Raw genomic sequence first — 21,789 nt, forward strand, 5'->3', positions numbered from 1 at the left:
ATTCATAAATAGTGAATGAGACAAAACTGAAGACAGAGAAGATATGAATAGGAAATATATTAATTATACAAAATAAAGATGGTGAGATAGTAGAAAAAAAGATACCGTAATAAACATTTTAAAAGCAACATGGATACAAAAAGAAAGCCCAGTAAATTAAGGTTGTTAATCAATAAAGATTTGGTGAGACTGATTCCCCCTGGAAAAAATTTAAGTTACGTACAAAGCCACATATAGTTCAAACTTTAATGACAATGGTGACCACCTTCCTCACTTGACATCTGAGTAGAAGAGATCAGTTGTTCTTTAGTCTCTAGTTATGACCTCCAATAATCTTCTCATGGATCTTTAAATTTGAAAGGCACATCTCTCTCATCCATTACAATTTACACTATTCCATCAAGATTCTCTGTAATTCCAGGCTTCAGTAGAAGTTGTCTCATCAACAATAGGGAGTCAATTCTTATTGATTGAAAAATACTAATATTAGCTATCATTTACAATCCTGGATGGTCCAGGTATACACACTATGATTTCCTTTCATAACAATGTTTGTATAGAGACTACTAGACCCCTTTGCAAATAAAATGAAGAGGTCCAGGGATTTCAAGTACCACATCGCAGGTGACTGGAATAAAAAATAAAAATGGCCAAACAAGAACAAGTCTTAAGATTAGTGCCTGGGTTGGAATATGAAGTTAAGGGCTTACCTACTACACTAGCCAGCCACTTCACAGACAATGATTTGACATGAGCTCACATACCAAATAAATTACATGAACATCACATGGGTATCAAGGAAACACCACACATTTAACAGATTCCTTTACTTATTTATGTATTGCCCTAAGTTTATAAGGTTTTATTTTAGCAAATAAATCAGAAAAACAGTAGTTTTTAGAGCTTTTAAAATATTAATGGAGAAAAGAATTTGTAGTTTTTCCTCGCTACTTTATAGACAAATTCATCTTATAGACAAATTATATACTACAAAGTATCTTATAGATACTTTATAGACAAATTCACATTTTGACACTAAGTTCATGGAACCAACATTATTTCAGAAGATCTTCAAAAATCTTCTAGGTGTATGAGACAACAACTATTGTCTGATCTATGAATCATAACAAATACAATGTATTAACAATTTTGTCTCCTTTTTAGTTAAATCACTTTATTTGGGGAAATAAATATTTACAAAACTGTTGTCATCACAGACGTACACTTTCTTATCTCCTCAAGATGAAGGTCAGCACACCTGACCCTCCACAAATTCGTCATTATCACCCACCACAGAACACACTAAGTTCCAGACCCTCCTCCCACTATTCTGCTACCTCCTCCACTGGATCTACTGCAACAAATCATTGCTAATTAAAGTGAATTTTCCCCCTTATTTATGTTCTACCTATAAGTGTTATCAACCTATATTTTCCTTCTCTTTCTGGACCACCTCTTGCTTCTGGTTTTTTTTTTTTTTTTGAGTTTTTATTTTTATTTTATTAGTAACATTTTTTATTGATTTACAAAATCATAAGAGTATAACTCCACACCAGAGTTCTATATCCCCATTGCCTCCACTGGAAGCTAAAATAGTTCTCCCAAGGTTGCAGATATATGCTGACTATTATTTCTATAACTATTTGTATATATTTGCTCATTTTTTCCTATGGTCCTGCCTTTTCTTCCTTTCTAAGTCATTCCTACACTTATTACTTCTTCTGAATTTCTTTCCTTTTTTTCCTCCTCTATCTCTGGGTCCTGATGGAGTTGGAGTCTGGTAATCTTCTATCATTACCCACTGGGAGTATGGACCAAAATTCTTTTTGGAGTGCAAAAGGTGGGACTTCTGGCTCTATAATTCCATCTCCACTGAACATGGACATTGGCAGGTTGATCCATACCCCTAGCTTTCAACATGCTTCATTCAAGTTCCAAATTGTAGTAAAAGAAAAGATTCCACAATTTCTTATAAGCTCACTAGTGTGTGTGTGTGTGTGTGTGTGTGTGTGTGTGTGTGTGTGTGTACTGTATTTGTGAATTTTCAAAAAAATGGGGACTGATGACTCAAATTCATATTACTTTCCTGGTCTGTACTTAGAGATAAGTAAAAATGTGTTCATATATGAATGGATACATGACCAAGTGTCATTCTAAATGAATCATGAATTCACAAGCTTGATTACCCAAGTAATCAAACTAGCTAGTATAATGATAGAAGGTAATAATCTTAAAAACTCAGGATTTGAGAATGAAAACAATCACAATTCCTAAAATTGGCAAAAATTAAGTATATGATACCACCAATTAATGAAATGTCACACACACAATTGGTCTGTATTTTCTTTGGTGTACCTGTTAGAGATTTCTCATTTATCTATTAGACAAAGTAATTTCAAATTCCTGTCGATTGCTTAATAAGACAGATTCTCACTGTAGCAGTAAGAATAAGCTTTTATCTATTTGAATTTCAAACATGATCTTCATTATCCTGAACATAAGAAAAATATAGCATTTGGTTATGTTCTCTGCTTTTATGTTCAACACAATACACGTATGCATTTGTAATAGGTCCAGCACACAGACGAAACACAGAAAGGTAGTCATCTCTCTCCCTTTTACCATCAATGTCTTAATAATTCACAATTTAGTGCTAAGTAATATGTAATTCCTTTTAATTGTTTTCAGATAATTAACTATTTAAAATAATATGAAAAGACAGTAAACTTGTAGAAAGCATACACCATTAATTACGATAAACAGAATAACAAAGGGCTGCTTGATATTGTGGAATTGCTGGTGAACAATTTTATCTTTTGCATTTAGTCACTGTAAAGGTAGGAATAATCAATCTATACCATGAAGAAAGCCTAAGCTGATGTCTACCTTGGCTAATAAGACACAATAGTATGTTATATTTTGCTTCCACGAAAGCAACTGACATTTTTTAAAAACTGATCTTAAAAGTTATAAACTCTAACCATTTAGAAAATGGATTTATTTACTACATGTCAATTTCCAACTGTTCTAAACTATATATTACTATAGCATACTAGCTCTCTATTAACATGAAATAAAGCAAACATCTCTACTTATTATTCTTTCAATTTTATAGGCACCAGAAATTCAGGTGAAGGATTTATATAGTGATAATAAGCTTTAAGACCAATACATGTGATCTTGAGATGACAACAGTTATTTGTAGATTTTAAAGTATGTTCCACACTGCTGCAAGACTAAGTAGAACATGTTAGCATTAAAGCCTTTCCAAGCTTACAATATGCTCTTTAAAGTGGTGACAAAAATCGGCTAGTAAATTAGAAAATAAGAGATTCACTTTTGAAAAATCCTTTAACGTCTTCTATAACACTGTTCTTCAAATACACTGACTAATCTTTCAATGAATTGCTTTCATAATAGCATTTCCCAGTTTACTTTCTTTCTTTTTAAACTTGATTTGAATTGCATTTACACAAATGTGTTTTTCTATATACACTGAAATGGCCAAACCAAGAACTTAATGTATATGCCAGCTGAGATTTGCATGGAAATAGTAGAGCTCACACCAATGCAAAAAAGACTTCAAAGTTTTGAGTGAATTTGCATAGAGACATAAATTATCCAGGATATTCAAAGCAATAAATTTGCTGCAAGACATATCTATAGCTCTCTCATGGCTCAGGAAGCACAACAATCCTCTTTATCTCACATTTGTTTATTATCACATTTCCTTCAACAATCATCCTGGACACTCCTTTGCTCTTTTTTTTTTTCTGTATTCAGAATGTGCTAACCAGTAGTGGTTGCATTTACAAAGTTAACAGTACTGAACTGTCTAATTGCATTTTAAACTGTATTCCTTCCTCCTCCTTGTGCTCTGTCTAGAACACATACAGAGGCTAGGACATATAAACTATGATCATGCTTGAGCCAAAGATAAAATTTTTAAAAAATACTTTTTCAACATTGTTATATTAAGTGTGGATAATCAGAAACACAAATGATCTGTTTACTTGAAATACATGCATGTACATATGCACACTACATTGCACATGCATATATTACATTATATATGCACAGTGTACGTATACATTTATCATATTAAATTATATATGCACAAACTCAACATCTTCAAGTACCTTAATTGAACAGTGGATAGCATATTCCATTCAACGTTAGAAAGAAATGATTTAATTAATTAATCACCTTTAGCTGCAGTTTTTAATGAAAGCTTACAAAGAGAGTTGAAGAGTAAATGATTCTTTGCATTTTTTCAGTATTTCCTACAGTGAACACTTTTCTTAATCAATCTTGTGATTTTTGATAAATGCCATAATTATACAATAGAGTGATAAGGAGTGAGAATCTGGTCCTGGATGATTACCACAAGTTGAATTTCATCATTAATTCCCTTATTTTTTAAGTGATTATCCTCCTCTTTTGGCCCACCCTCTAATCACCCCTTGCCCCATTTAAAAATAAATGCTATTGTTGCCAAGCTACCATGTCTTAACCATCGCAATAAAATTAACACTCTTTTTTCAGTGCAAAAGGGGGTAGATAAGCCTATGTAAATATGTCCTTGTTCTTTATATTAAAGCTTCATAAAGTCCATTTACAATAACTTATGCCAATCTAGAAGCACAAAAGTGATTTCATCACTACATGTTAGTTCACATATTTCATCTTTCCAAGGTACTTTCACACACAGACAAACCAACCTGTAATACAGACAGATGCTTACTTGAAGCAAATTAAAATAACACTACACCCTCTCCCATCAATATTACAACTACCGATCTGATATATTCAAAATTTTTGCTGATGTGGACAAAAGTAGTCAGATCATGTTGTTTTAATTCTCTTTAAAATGTTTTAGATTTTTTTTAAAAGAAAGCATTATGATCAATAACATGACTACATATTTGTTTTGTACAGGTCAGATTGTAACATGATGTAATCACAAATTTTAACAAAAGTGTGAGATTTCATGCCTAGGTAAATAAGACATCTGTCCTGCTTGTGACATTTATGTGGATCACATTAAAATCCAGAGTTAAGTAAAAGGAAAAGTCATTGGAAGTTTAACATGTTGACTTCAACACAGCATTGTCTAAAAAAGCCTCTTAGTCTACAAAAAAAGAAAAAAAAAAGAAATAAAGAAAGAAAAAAGAAGTTAATAGCAATTAGGGAACAACAATAACGACAAAAACCCATTAATGAATATAATCCCAAATAAACTGTTTCTCTGATAAGATGTTTAGTAACAAGATGCTGAATGAAAACTCTCAAAACTGAAGCCCTCTCTTGAAATAAAATGTAATTTATCAAGACTGTCTTTATAATGTGTTGTGGGGTATGAACAAAAGAACTCCTTTATTAAATTTCAAATACCTCACAAATTTTTTAGGCAGCAGCACAATCCTTATGTACAATGCTTTTCTTAAAAATGTGAAAATCCTTTAAAAGTTGTGAGTCCTCATTTTTTTTCCTAGTGATTTTCCCCAAAATATCACTCTGCAATCAAAAACTTTGGAAAAATGGATTTAATAGCTCGAATCCAGTTTTTTTTTTTCCCCCACAAGAAATGATTCCATGGGAACAAAAACACCTATGTTCAAACTAAGAAAACATTAAGACTTAATGAACTAGCTTAGAATACACTGACTAGAACACCATGTTAATTTTCACAATGACTTAAAATAGCCAGTCCCCATCAGAAATAAAATCAGGCGCATCATGAAAATTGTCACCGTACCTGAGTGCACTTTAAGCGACTATGGCACACACGCTGTAAACTCTTCGCTCGGATAAATAAAGCAGACTTCATTTCACTGCTGCAAAACACTGCTGCAGAGGTGCCTAGAGCATTTTTTTTTTCCAGGCTACTGATCCAGCTTTCCACCAGCCCTGTGACCTTTGAACTTCCTTCTGCCCGCACCCCCTGCAGTCAAAGCCTCCAAGCTAGTCTCATTTGCATAAAGCTCAGGCAGCCCTCCAGCAGCTGAAATGGAATGCTGGGTAAGGAATTGTGGAACTGCAGTTCTGCCAGAATACCTGAATCACCGGAGAGCGGGAATAGGCTATGGGGAGTGGGCAAAGAGCTCACGGGGCTGTCAGCAGCACACTCCGCATGTCTATTAAGGGATAAATGTTTTTAACTCTTTGTTTTAGAGGCCAGCTTTCTTCCCACCTCACCAAAAGGAAGCAGTCATCAGCTACTTTGGTAACCAAGGAAACCTAAATAGCCATACACTTCATTTAAATACATGTGGAAAGCCAATTTAAAATTTTTCATTAACATCTTTTTTTTTTTGAAACATAGCTATTTGTTTTTATCTTTTTGTTGGAATACACGTTGCACGTATAATCAAGGATATAGGGTATTTCTTTTTGTTGTGGTTTAAACAGCATCTTAAAGGCACAAATTAATGTTAGTCACTATGCAAATACAGGAAGTCACTATAGTAATTCTATAAAATGTTCAATGTGCCTTGGTGCTTTAGAGAGCATCAACCTAAACGGTGTACAGGACATTATTTTTCAAGAATTTTAGCCTCTGGATGTCTTTAAACAATAGAGCAGGGAGAATGTAAAGCAAAGTTTAACTATGTATTTACAGCTAAAGACTTATGTAGCTGGCAGTAATGGTTTGTCTGGCAAAGATGTGCACTGCTATGCTATTATTTGCTAGAGTTAGTTCTCTCCTTGCCTTCCTATACACAACAATTTTTCTGTTTAAAACATAAATTCTCTATTGCTCATAAATCTAAGAAGTGATTATTTTCTTGATATTCAAGGTCGTGTGTGTGTGTGTGTGTGTGTGTGTGTATCTTTATAAATACCAGGATTGCACATAATCTTTTCTAGATAGTGAGCCAGTGGAAATATGCATGATCACATAAAGCATTCTTCTATTTCAAATGATGCTACTTATTTTCTGTGTGTTTGAGTGAAATTTGTTAAATAATAGGTTTTATGTATTTTTCCCACCCATTGAAGCAAATGTAACATGGAAAGTAAAAGGTACAGGAAGATTAATATGCATATAAATCACTATAGGTAAATATAAAATATATTGTTCTAATACAGAATTAACATTTCAAAATTTCCTTATTTTTAGTTTTTTATTTAAATGGTTCAAATCTTTATCTTGCATAAATCCAAAAGATACCAACAAATTCAAAAACAATATGTCCCATTCAATTTATAAGATGTAAACTATTGCAACACAGAATTTTTTGAATGCTGGCAAGATAAATTTGAAGCTTTTTATTTGAGCTATTTTCTAGAAGTATTCCCCCCAATTCATGTTCTTTTTGTGCACAGACAAGATAAAAAATCATTGGATGGACTTTCTTACCTATGAATTTTTAAATAGGATAAATAACTTTTCAGTTTACTATAACCACATAAACATTGCCCTGTCACATCTGGCTCCATCAGCAATATATTCACATTGGGTCAATTCAAGTGCATCCTTCATGTTATAAGCACATATCTTGCAAAGTTTTTGTTTAAGGCAAAGCACATATCAGCACATCATAATTAAAATTCAATAAAAGATCAAGGAAGTGTTGGAGCAATTTATAAAAACACTGACCTGTTCAAAATAGCTGTAGTCTTAGATCTTGCACTCTGCATTCATTAGAATCCAAAGTAAATTGATTATCATCCTATAATATGTCGGCATCACTAAAGGCACTGTTCTTCCTGGTTCAGCGGAATCTTCTTAAATTTGCCAGCCCTGTGTTTTATTGCTGTACGGTATGCTTTATTGTTCAACGGCAAGAGCTTCACTCTGCACAAAGACTCATTACCTACTGCTTGCTGCACGGCCTCAGCCTCACTGAGGCTTCCTATATGTGATCACATGGGAGTTTTGTCTGAGAAAGCCAGGCATGCCACTGACTTCACTGTGTCTATGGATATTTTTATCAGCTGAGGTCTACTAGGAGGAAGGAATAACAGATTATAAAGCTGCTCTAAGTCATTAGTGCAACACACTTATGGAAATCCCCTCACAAGATATTTTGTTATTACAGAAAATGATTGAGCAGGCATTCAAAGAAAGCTAACTAGGTTTTTATTTTAATAAGAGGCTGAATAATAATTTAAGGGAGGGGAACTAAGAAAAAGCCATTTCCTACCCTCGGCTTTCTGAAAGTACTTTTATACAAATGTTATTAAAAAGCCTTGTTCAATCAAATGATTTGACAGTATATTTTAACCTTTAGGTTGCTGGAGTTCCTCTTTTTTTTTTTAAATGTAATACTCTGAAAGAAGTGACTATTTCCCTCAAAATCTCCCCAATGACAATCTCAAATTCTAATATATACTACATAAGAATAGGAATGAAAACAAAGATATTCTAGTTACTTTTGATAAAGCATATGAAAGGGTGAGTTTTTAATGACTGATGTACATAAAGGAGTAGATGATTAATTTATCTTCTCAAAAGACGAGATTCTTAGAAGAACTGACTTAAAAGAACAATGAAGATTTCAATTTACAGATCTAAAGGGCATATGGTTCATATTAATTCTTGAAATTGCAGTAATTTATTTTAGATGGTTACCTCAATAAAGCATATGGTTTACCTTATCTGATTTCAGTGTTAACAAGTACTTTAGAAGACGACTGTTCCTGTTCAGCATTTACAGAAAAATTCGACTCTACAGATATTTAAACAATATGTGTGTAAATATAATTAGCTTATATTTCTAACATAGCTCTTAGAGTATGTACAATAATTTCTCACAATTTGAAAATAGATTTTGGATTTCCAAATGAAAAAGTTATTTAGTAGGTAGAATTTGGTGAAAAAAAAAATCTATTTTTTATCACTTTAATAATAGGACTGAATTGACCTGGTAATTGAAAAAAATGTTGCTTGTTAACCTCAGTACAAATCTTAAAGCAAATGTTTGCAAGTGCAACGAAGCACAGAAGGAAAAGTCAGAAACACCATTAATTAAAATATGAAAATAATTTTTTGTATAACTAGGTATGCAGTATACTTTAATAATATTTTTTAAATAACACAGTACCCTTAAAAAGATTGAATACATACTGCTTAAGGCTTATATTTACAGGTAATTATTTTCTGGAAATAATTTCTATGTGTCCTTTGAAAATTTAAAAAATAAATTTTGAGGCAGACTAGGCAACTGTGACTAAATACTCAATCTTTAAACACAGTTAATTAACATAATTCCCTATACAATTTTTGCAGAGTTGTCACTGATTTACAGTGTTTCATGAAATAAACAAATGTCTTCATGGTTTTCTTCTAACATTGAAAAAATTTCAGATACATTTTAAATATCACCATTTCAATGCATTTGTTCCAAAAGGCTCTTGTTCATTTTCTCCTCTGCACACAAGAGCTACGCTAATGCTTCAAAACCTTGAGGCATTAAGAGAAAAAAGAAAGCAGAGTATTCCTGATTTTTAATATGCCTGTGGATTCTGTAAGATATGTACATTCTAGTTAGCATCTTTTATGATGTCATCATGCTAATGCACAAGGAAATAAACAAAAGGCAGCCATTTTTCTCTTACTGCATCACTTCAAAAACAGTGAAATAAAATGGTTGCCTAATGGAAGAAAAGAATCAATGGAAAAGTAAACTACTTCCAAATATTTGAGAGAATTGAAAATTTAAAAAAAAATCCATATTTGAAGCTTGTGTGAATAGATGGAAAGAATAATTTAAAATAGAAAATAAATATAAAATGCAAAGATACAGAAATAACTTCCATTTAAAAAATAAATCACCAGTATAGCAGTAAGTCTCTGATGACAATATTATAACCTATAAATTTAACATATTAAACATGCATAGTGCCCATTAGAGTAGCTAATCTTTAAAAAAAAATAGTATGGGAAGTATGACAGAAATAGAAAACAGTATCAATAATAATAATCCTACTAGCTTTACAATGACTTTGGTGAGTAATTCTAGCATTATATGCATTAGTTGTCAAGTCTATCAAACTGCAATAGAAAAGCTTTTGTAAGGGGGTCGGGCAGTAGCACAACAGGTTAAGTGCACATGGCACCAAGCGCTAGGATCAGCGGAAGGATCCGGTTCTAGCCCCTGGTTCCCCATGAGGGTAGCCTCACAGGCGGTGAAGCAGGTCTGCAGGTGTCTTTCTGTCCTTCTCTCTGTCTTCGCCTTCTCTGTCTTAACCAACAACAACAATAACAACAACAACAATATGGAAATATATGATTTTTATATTCTCTAGATTCTCTAAATTGGCTACTGCCAGTTATTGTGAACTGATGTTTTAAAAAAAATGAAAAGAGAACTAGGTGCAATTGTTTAAAGGAATTTTTAAATAATTATCTTAATAAGACATACAGTAAGATAGAAATACCATTTTAATTTACCATGTTATATTTAGAGTGGTTATTGGAAATATATATATGCTTATTATGAACTCTTGTTAACTTGATCTTTCACTAATGACAAAAAAAAAAGCATATAAAGTAACTCTGGGGGGTCCAGCGCTAGCACAGCAGGTTAAGCGCACATGGCGCCAAGTGCAAGGACTGATATAAAGATCCCGGTTCGAGCTCCTGGATTCTCATCTGCAGGAGGGTCACCTCAAAAGCGGTGAAGCAGGTTTGCAGGTGTCTTTCTCTCCCCCTCTTGTCTTCCGTCCTCTCTCTATTTCTCTCTGTCCTATCCAATAATAACAACAATAATAACAACAACAACAAAATAAACAAGGGCAGCAAAAGGGAAAAAATAGCCTCCAGGAGCAGTGGATTCGTAGTGCAAACACTGAGCCCCAGCAATAACCCTGGAGGCAAAGAAAAAAATTAAAATAAAAACCTCTGCTTCCATGTAGCTTCAAAATGACTAAAGTTTGTCATTAGTAATCGCAAATGTTTGTTATTAAGCACATGCAGGAGTTTGGGCATAAACATACTCAAGGGGCTGCAGAAACTCTACTGCATGAAGGAAGATGGGCAAGATTTACTGATATTACCACTTGTGTTTCCTGGAACCGTATTACTGCAATTGCTATATATACCAGCGTCTCCTGTGGGATTTATCTACCCATGATCCGGCTGGATTTTCTTGCTACATTTAATCTTCCTTCACAACATATACAAAGAAGTCAATAAGTTGGCTATGTCAACCACAAAATCCAAGACTAATTCAATTCAATTCAATAACATTTATTTGAGAGGTTATCATGTACCAACTTCTGAGATAGTTGCTGACAATATAAAAATGAAACACACAGTTTCCTTGAAGAATAGTCTTCTTTATAGATAAAAGAAGAATTAAATTCTGAGTATATTAAAGGAAAGTGGTAAAGAAAGTAGGACAATATTTTTGAAAAGCTGAGTAGTTTGTAACCTTAAGATGCATTTTATAAACAATAAATAGTTCATTATTGCTTCCTAAAGTCATTACTGTAATATGAAACCATTTATCAAATTTTAAAAATATAAGATGGCCAAAAATTCTACCATTATTTTCATCAAGAGCAATAAAACGTATTTCCTCTTCTTTGTCTGGTATTAGTAATTTGTTTAATCAATAGAAGCTGGAGAAGCGATAGTAAGAAAATGCCAAAGATACATTAAAAGAAATCTTGCATCTTTTAATTGAGTCTCTGATAAAACTTTCCCCTGGAGTCTTGTCTTGAGCTGCCATATCAGAAAACTGACTTTTTTGAGATTATCATCGTAAAAACAAAAATACATACATATAGTCATTTTTTAATAGTTCCAAATGAACTCACTCAGCATTTTATCCATAATTGCTAACTGAAATCTGTAATCACTCCAAATGTACCCATCCACCAGCTGGGCACCAAGAAGTGATCCTAGTTGTCACTGTAGAAAAAAAAAATCACCAAGCTAAGTTATTCTTAGATTCTTAAGAAATTCCTATAGCACTCATAAGATATAGTAAAAATGATTGTTCTTTTAAACCACTAAGTACTAAAGCAATTACTCAGCAAATTTTAATGTGAACACATTAATTGTGATACTCTGATAGTAAACCTAAAAGTAAATGAAGGACAGTTTGATATACATCATCAAAGAAATTTTTAGCTTTTTTGTTCAATAAAATGGATGCACTATTGATGTTGGAGGGTTAGAAAAGATAAACTGAAAAATTTGGGAGATTTCTACTTCAAGAGAGGACTAAGTTATATGAGGCAAATATGTTGCAGGAATGGGGATCTGGAACTAATGAGCAAGCAGGTGAAAGTAAAGGGAATTCCAAGGTGTGAAATGTGAATTCCAATGTGTGAAATTCCAGAAACATAGGCAAGAATTTAACTAACAGGGAGTCTGGCGGTAGCGCAGCAGGTTAAGCACACATGCCGCAAAGCGCAAGGACCAGCATAAGGATCCTGGAAACATAGGCAGTAGAGCATCGGGATAAGCTCACATGGCAAGAAACACAAGCACCGCCTAAGGATCCCAGTTTAAGCTCCCGGCTCTCTCTCCTCTCCTCTCCTGATTTCTCTCTGTCCTATCCAAGAGCAACAACATCAATGACAACAATAACAACAACTAGGGCAACAACAACAAGGGCAACAAAATGGGAAAAAATGGCCTCCAGGAGCAGTGGATTCGTAGTACAGACACGAGCCCCAGTAATAACTCCGAAGGCAAAAAAAAAATTATTTATTTAATTTAAAAATATAAACTAAAAGGATTCAGGACATCGCTCACCCAATAGAGTGAACATTTTGCCATGCCAAGGGAATGGGATCAGGCCCCCTGGACCACACATGGGAACATCAAGCAAAAGAGAAGTTTCACGAGATGTGAAGCATCACTATCATGTCTCTCCCTGTTTTTCATCCTCTATTTTCAGAAAAAAAAATGAGGAAAAAAAAAGAGGGGCTGGGCAGTGGTGCAGCTGGTTGAATGTATATGTTACTTTGTCCAAGGATCAAGGTTCAAAAGCCTAGTCCCACCTGCAAGCAGTGAAGCAGTGTGGCAGGTCTCTTTCTCCCTGTATGTCTCCCTCCCATCTCAATTTATCTCTGTTTATCAACACAAGGGGAAAAAAAGAAAAGAAGTGGCAACCTGGTTGGAGCCCAGCCTCTATTGTATTGAGGGAAACTTCAGTGTTGTGTTCAATTTCTCTCTCTCTCTCCTCTCTCTCTCTCTCTCCTCTCTCTCTCTCTCTCTACTCTCTCTCTCTCTTTCCCTCTCTCTCTCTACTTGTTTCTATAATAAGTTTTAAAAATATAGTTTTTTTCTCTACACTCCCTTTAATGAAGTAGACCTTGGGCTCAATTCTAGGTCACTAACATGGCAAATCTTACTGGCATGGATACCTTTGTTTCTTATTGACAAAAGTTGATCATAATGATTTCTTCATATATTGAATTAGAAGTCTAATCTGGGACAAAGTGACATATGGAGTAAACAACATAAACTAAAGTCAAACATAAATGAAGTTAGTTGAAAAACACCACACCATGAATACTTCCATAAAACCTGTGGGGTTTTTTTGCATGTCTGTGGGAAAGTTATACCTTTCCATGTCAATGGAAGGTCTATGTCACTGCTTTTTGAGATCAAGTCATAAGACATGAGGACTTTCTATATTTTATTTCACCAACTAAAATCCAAAAATACTTGGTTAATAAATTTAATCTACTTTGAATTATGAACAGTAATATAAAGAAATCATTCTGATATATTCACCTGACGTCACTCATCCATGTTTATACATTTCATTTTACATTCCCTGAGTAGTATTTGCTCAGAAATTGTGTTGGTGCTCTAACAGTTGAATGAAATGAATGTGTCACTTTCTATAAGCCAAGTGGATCAACATCTAGAGTTAGAAGTATATAAAAGAATAGCTACAGCACAATGAAATAAACTATATACTTGGAAAATATATGTGAGCATAAAGCCAATACTAAATAACATTGTTCAAAAATAGCCAGTTGTTAATAGGCACTAAGACAGGGTGGTTTACATGCAAATTAACTCACAGAACTATTGCTACAAGCCTAAGAGGCAAGTACTTTTCCACTCTTTATTTTATATATGAGATAACTGAGCATAAAACAATTAAGTGTCTTGACAATTTGATAAGCGATAGTATCTGAAACTACAGCTTTAATGTATTAGCAACACTGGGAGCATGACACCTAATGTAGTCATGGTGATGTTCACATGGCATAGGCAGTACATCTGAGTACAGTAATTCATCTTCTAAAATGAGAATAATTTTGGAAAGAAGTGATAGAGTATATACAGATTCTAAAATATGACCAATGTTATGTATGAAGGGTACTAAAACTTTCTCTATAAAATAATCTGCCTAGTTGATGTTGATGGGTTGTTCATTTAGAATTCTGGTTAGTTTATACCAATAGAGTGTATTTAAGTGGCATGATTGTAGCAGTGTTTTATTACATAATTATGGAGAACAAATTAGAGATGGGGCCTGAAAGAAGAGAAAACAAATGAGAACAGTGAGATATTCTAGGAAAAGTAGTTAAAAAGCTCTAGATAAAGACAGTGACAACCCAAAGGATGAAGAAGAAATCAATAAGGAAATAAATCAATATATATGTAGGCAGAAGGTAAGAGAATGAAATCCTAAATACACATTTGTTAATGTTGGGAGAAAATATGGCTGATAAGTTAGAAATGCCAGAGAATGTTTAGATATGAATTCCGTTAAGAGTAAACACTGAAGGCCCACCAGGCACCAGCCATGTTCAGAGAAGCACCTATTTGTAATAGCCAAAACCTGGAAGCAACCCAGAACCTGGAAACAACCCAGGTGTCCAACAACAAATGAGTGGTTGAACAAATTGTGGTATATATATATATACACACACAATGGAATACTACTCAACTATTTAAAATGGTGATTTTACCATTTTCAGCCCGTCTTAGATGGAACTTGAATCATGTTAAGTGAAATCATTCAGAAAGAGATGATCTCACTCATAGGCAACTGAAAACCAAATCAGATCAGAAAAGAAAACACTAAGCAGAACTTGGACTGGAGTTGGTGTATTGCACCAAAGTAAAAGACTCTTGGGGTGGGTGTAGGGGAGGGTTCAGGTCCTGGAACATGATGGCAGAGGACCTGGTGAGGTTTGTATTGTTATGTGGAAAACTGGGAAATGTTATACATGTACAGACTATTATTTATTGTCAACTGTAAAACATTAATCTCCCAACAAAGGAAAAAAATAATAATAAGGTGCCATCTTGATCTCTAAATGACTGTTAAAGAAGCTAACAGACAAAAGTCTATTGCCCAGGGGGCCAGGTGATAGCGCAGCGGGTTAAGCACACATGGAGCAAAGTACAAGGACCAGCATAAGGATCTTGGTTCCAGCCCCTGGCTCCCCACCTGCAGGGGGGGGGGTCTCCTTGCAACTGGTGAAACAGGTCTGCAGGTGTCTATCATTTTCTCTCCCTCTCTGTCTTCCCCTTCTCTCTCTCGATTTCTCTTTGTCCTGTCCAACAAACAATAATGACATTAATAACAATAATAATAACCACAACAGCTATGAAACAAAAGGGCAACAAAAGGGGGAAATAGCCTCCAAGAGATTCGAGGTGCAGGCACCAAGCCCCACCAATAACCCTGGAGGCAAATTTTTTTTTTTTTGACCCAGATACAGGCCTGCTTTCATCACAGATATATACATCCACCAGGGTGATCATTAGGGCTCAGAACTGGATTACAGATCTCCTGAATTCAGGGGCATTTTTTCCTCTTTTTTTTTTCTTTCTATTCTACTAGATAGGACAAAGAGAAATTAAGAAGGAAGGAGAGATAGAGAAGGAGAAAGAAAGGTAGATACCTGAAGACAGGTCTGCTTGACTGCTCCTGAACCCTCCCTCCTTCAGGGCTCAAGTCAGGTCTTGCATATGAAAATGTGTGCATTGAACTGGGTGTGCCACCTCCCAACCCCCACATTTTACTTTAACAGTATAGTAATTCTCTCAATGAACTGAAAGGTTAAAACAAAGACAAGGTGGTGACCTTTTGAAACAAACACCAAATCTGAAATACTACCAACTCAATTTAATTTTGGTGGTCATGTAGGAAAAAGTATATGAAAGTGTTCTGTGTAAATTAAAATCACAGTCCTGATAACAAAATCCTCCTCCATTCTTTATATTAATCATGCAGCATGGAGAACTATAAGAAGCAAATTAGATTTCTCCTTTAGGCAAATATTTTAATGAGCATAATCCTGTAGCTTGCTCTTAATGTTAGTGGCTGGCTTCTTTGATATGAGGCATGCATTTTTCTTTCTGGTTTAGATAGTCAGCTACCCATTTTATATTCATTATTCATGTCTATTTTTATCAAAGGATACTATTACATAAAACCATGATTCAAATATGCTTGGCTTTAATTTTTATTTATGAAAGGCAGGAAATTACACAAACTTATTATACCAGTGTATGATTTCTACGTACACATATTATCACAGTGTGTGTGTGTGTGTGTGTGTGTGTGTGTGTGTGTGTGTGTATCTTCATTTTTGAAGATGAAGTTACCTTATTTTGGTAGTCAGGCAAATTGACAATGTCCTTTTCACATGATACCATTGAAGAAACGCAACTAGATTGGAAAATAAACTAGTATATTAGAAAGTTTGATACGGACTTCCTTTTTAATTATAGTATCAAGAAACTAAGTATTATAGAAATTAATTATTTAGTAGCAAATTAAGTGTAGGATTAAGTTTGTTTGTATATCCTGTTTATCTGAATACCATGACCCTGTTAACTGAGTTGACAAGTGTGGGTATACAGCATTGCTACACTTTGATAGTCATACCCTGTTTTGGATCTTTGGCTCTTTAACTATTAATAGTCATCTGTGGAAGATACAATTTGAATGTTCGAGACAATACTTAGTATTATAATTTTGCTCTTGCCCAATGATTTCACAATGAAGCTAAATTTCAAATTGTCTACATATGTTTGCTACATTATAGTTATACAGTATTTCTGTAAATATTTATACAGAATATAAACTAATATGATTACAACTGTATGTATGAAGGAAGATTGAAGAGGAATTTGCAGATTGTGTGTTTCAAGCAATGTATACACAGTGACTCAAAATTTTAAACATACATTGGCATAAATTATTTGTGAAAAAATAAAACTATAAAACCACGTTGGGCGCCAGATGTTGTTGTGCGTGGGCCACGGAGAAGAGAGAGAGGAGGGGTCCGGAGCGAAGAGGAAACACAAATCTTTATTTGCGCTGGCACCTCAGAGTTGGGTGCTAGAGAGGCAGGTTGGGCCACGTGGAGGTAACGAAAGTTGCTAATATATATTACTAATACAATGTTAAATTTGATAGTTAGAATTATAACACTGAGTGCTTGCTTCAGCAGCACATATACTAAAAATTGGAACGATACAGAGATTAGCATGGCCCCTTTGTAAGTATGACATGCAAATTTGTGAAGCGTCCCATATTTTTTACAAGGTGAAATCCAGAAATCAATTCCTTTTACTATAGCAACAAAAACAATTAAATACCTAGGAGTAAACCTAACCAAGAAGTGAAAGACTTATATACTGAAAATTGAGTCACTACTCAAAGAAATTGAAAAAGACACAAAGAAGTGGAAAGATATTGCATGTTCATGGGTTGGAAGAATTAACATCATCAAAATGAATATACTACCCAGAGCCATCTACAAATTTAATGCTATCCCCATCAAGATCCCAACTACATTTTTTAGGAGAATAGAACAAATGCTACAAATGTTTATCTGGAACCAGAAAAGACCTAGAATTACCAAAACTATATTGAGAAAAAAGATCAGAACTGGAGGCATCACACTCCCAGATTTCAAATTGTATTATAGGGCCAGTGTCATCAAAACTACTTGGTACCAGAACATGAATAGGCACACTGACCAGTGGAATAGAATTGAGACCCCAGAAGTAAGCCCCCACACGTATGGACATCTAATCTTTGACAAAGGTGCCCAGACTATTAAATGGGGAAAGCAGAGTCTCTTCAACAAATGGTGTTGGGATAAAATGGGTTGAAACATGCAGAAGAGTGAAACTGAACCACTATATATTGCCAAATACAAAAGTAAATTCCAAGTGGATCAAGGACTTGGATGTTAGACCAGAAACTATCATATACTTAGAGGAAAAATTGGCTGAACTTTTTTCTGCATAAATTTTAAAGACATCTTCAATGAAATGAATCCAATTACAAAGAAGACTAAGGCAAGCATAAACCTATGGGACTGCATCAAATTAAAAAGCTTCTGCACAGCAAAAGAAACAACCACTACCCAAACCAAGATACCCCTCACAGAATGGGAGAAGATCTTTACATGCCATATATCAGACAAGAGGCTAATAACTAAAATATATGAAAAGCTTGCCAAACTCAACCACAAGAAAACAAGTAACTCCATCCAAAAATGGGGAAAGGACATAGACAGGATATTCACCACAGAAGGGATCCAAAAGGCTGAGAAACACATGAAAAATGCTCCAAGTCTTTGATTGTCAGAGAAATGCAAATAAAGACAACAATGAGATACCACTTCACTTCTGTGAGAATGTCATACATCAGAAAAGGTAACAGCAGCAAATGCTGGAGAGGGTGTGGGGTCAAAGGAACCCTCCTGTACTGCTGGTGGGAATGTCAATTGGTCCAACCTCTGTGGAGAGCAGTCTGAAGAACTCTCAGAAGGCTAGAAATTGATCTACCCTATGATCTTGCAATTCCTCTCCTAAGAGGATATATCCTAAGGAATCCAACACACTCATCCAAAAGGATCTGTGTACACATATGTTCTTGGCAGCACAATTTGTAATAGCCAAAACCTGGAAGCAACCGAGGTGTCCAACAACAGAAGAGTAGCTGAACATGTTATGGTATATATACACTATGGAATACTATTCAGCTATTAAAAATGGTGACTTAACCATTTTCATCCCATCTTGGATGGAACTTGAAAAAAATCATGTTAAGTGAAATTAGTCAGAAACAGAAGGATGAATTTGGGATCATCTCACACTCAGGCAGAAGTTGAAAAACAAGATCAGAAGAGAAAACACAAGTAGAACCTGAACTGGAATTGTCATATTGTGGGTGGGTGGGGCAGAATACAGGTCCAAAAATGATGACAGAAGACCTAGTGAGGGTTGTATTGTTATATGGAAAACAGGGAAATGTTATGCATGCACAAACTATTGTATTTACTATAGAATGTAAAACATTAATTTCCCAATAAAGAAATTAAAAAAGAATTATACACTGAAATTTATGAATAATGAAATAAAATCTTTATTAAATAATAATAGTATTTAAATAATTCTAATTATTATAGCATTAGTCATTTAGATATTAAGAGAACTGACTGACTCCTGCACTCTTTACACATAGGATGGGATTGATGTTTTATGACATATTATCTGCTAGACTCCCTATAATCTGTGGTGGAAAACCAGAAAATATATATTTTTACTACTGGGAATTATATAGCTCCAGATAAAATTCATCAGCAGAAAAAAGTAGAAGAATAAGAGGTGAAAGAATGTAACTCAGGAAGTATTAGTGTTTTTATATTAATTCTTTCTTATGTTTGAACAGTGTACAAATCTATTAAGACTCTTGCCTTTTTTCTATCACAGAGAGATGTAATGCTTAAGATTTGGGAACCTAAACACACATTCAATGGTTTCTGTCATGTTGTTATGGTACTTATATTTTAAAATGACCTATCATAGCATAATTTTTCCAAGCAGCAATTTGAGAAACAACTTTTAATTTGTATTTACTAGTCCATCTCTGATTGTAGACAGAAGAGTTTAGGGTTTAGGCTCAAAGCTCATTTTTAGTCCATTGAACAATATTGACAGTAAGATGGGCATCTGATTTATTTATTTATTTTCTTTTTCTCCTCTAGGGCTATCACTGGGGCTAAAAGCTGATTCAACATCCATAAGTCAATCAATGTCATTCACCACATCAATTAAAGGAAAGCCAAAAACCACATGATTATGTCAATAGATGTAGAGAAAGCCTTTGACAAAATCCAACACCCATTCATGCTCAAAACTCTACAAAAAATGGGAATAGATGGGAAATTCCTCAAGATAGTGGAGTCTGTATATAGCAAACCTACAGCCAACATCATACTCAATGGACAGAAGCTGAAAGCATTCCCCCTCAGATCAGGGACTAGACAGGGCTGTCCACTGTCACCATTACTCTTCAACATAGTATTGGAAGTTCTTGCCATAGCAATCAGGCAAGAGAAAGAAATCAAAGGAATACAGATTGGAAGGGAAGAAGTCAAGCTCTCACTATTTGCAGATGATATGTTAGTATACATAGAAAACCTAAAGAATCCAGCAGAAAACTACTGGAAGTTATTAGGCAATATAGCAAGGTATCAGGCTACAAAATCAATGTACAAAAGTCAGTGGCATTTCTTTATGCAAACACTAAATCTGAAGAAGAAGACATCCAGAAATCACTCCCATTTACTGTTTTAGCAAAATCAATAAAATACCTAGGAATAAAGTTGACCAAAGAAGTGAAAGACTTGTATGCTGAAAACTATGAGTCGCTACTCAAGGAAATAGAAACTGATACCAAGAAATGGAAAGATATCCCATGCTCATGGATTGGAAGAATAAATATCATCAAAATGAATATTCTCCGCAGAGCCATATACAGATTTAATGCAATACCCATCAAAGTTCCACCAAGCTTCTTTAAGAGAGTAGAACAAACACTACAGTCATTTATCTGGAACCTGAAAACACCTAGAATTGCCAAACCATCTTGAGGAAAAGAAACAGAAATAGAGGCATCACACTCCCAGACCTTAAACTATATTATAAAGTCATCATCATCAAGACAGCATGGTACTCAACAAAAATAGGCACACAGACCAGTGGAACAGAATTGAAAGCCCAGAAATAAATCCACACACCTATGGACATCTAAAGGTAAATTTCTTTTGGAGTACCACACACTACAATGTGTGGTCAGGCTTTGCTAATGGTTCTTCACAGATATTTTTGCATTTTGAATAACAATGCTGAAAGTACAAGCCCCTTTAAGAATACTATTTCTGTCAACAGGTTTCTGTCAGTTCATGGCAATGTGTTAAACAAAACTAATTTAGATAGACTATAATGTCCTTGTATTCATATTACATATAAAAGGGTTCTTTATTCACATTTACCCAACATTGAAGTCACTGGACTTAAACTGTCATTAACATAAGAAGTACTAATTAAAACATTGATTGATAAAGACAATACTTTCCCTTCACATTCTTTCCTATTATCAAACCTATAACAGTCAATCAGAAAAAGAAAAGCATTTAGAGTAGTTTGGGAAATATCTCAACTACTAGGTGTGCTTAACCAGCTGCACCACCACCTAACCCACCCCACCCTGCCACCTCCCACCATTGGGAAATGTCTCAACTGGTAGAGCATCCAACTTTCACACCTGAGGTTCTCAGTTCAATCCCTACATGAACTCTATAGAGCAGGACTCAGGTACTCTTTTTCTATCTCTCCCTCTCCTACCATTGCTTCATGTGAAACTCTCTCATATGCAATAAATAAAATAAATCATGTTAAAAATATAAAAAGTAGAAACTCCTTCCTAAATGTTTGTCTATCGAAATTATTCTTTCCTCTTGAGGCAAAAAGACATACTGTGTTATGGAAAATGGTAACAGTTTGGTTTTATTGTAGAGAATTTTTTAGGCCTGAAGAGATTACAGTGT

At 34.5% G+C, this 21,789-nt stretch overlaps 1 protein-coding gene and 1 non-coding gene across 5 annotated transcripts in view; one reads left to right on the forward strand and one right to left on the reverse strand.

Annotated features, from left to right (window-relative positions):
• Nucleotides 1-21,789, reverse strand: part of CSRNP3 (cysteine and serine rich nuclear protein 3) — a 219,154-nt gene that overhangs the window by 115,056 nt on the left and 82,309 nt on the right. The window contains exon 1 of one of the 4 annotated variants that reach the window (XM_060177782.1): nt 16,544-16,612. The exons of 1 other annotated variant lie outside the window; for it this stretch is intronic. The gene's annotated coding sequence lies outside the window, so the exon portion shown is untranslated. Of the gene's footprint in view, nt 1-5,758; nt 5,953-7,603; nt 7,839-16,543; nt 16,613-21,789 lie in introns of those variants that run through there. 2 more of the 4 variants (XM_007539326.2, XM_016195316.2) reach the window with 2 other exon arrangements.
• On the forward strand, nt 17,379-17,483 carry LOC132534503 (U6 spliceosomal RNA). Its single transcript, XR_009546211.1, has one exon. It is a non-coding gene; the product is annotated as a U6 spliceosomal RNA (small nuclear RNA).

The sequence above is a fragment of the Erinaceus europaeus genome, chromosome 18 (genome assembly GCF_950295315.1).
Source record: "Erinaceus europaeus chromosome 18, mEriEur2.1, whole genome shotgun sequence".
Lineage (NCBI taxonomy): Eukaryota > Metazoa > Chordata > Mammalia > Eulipotyphla > Erinaceidae > Erinaceus > Erinaceus europaeus.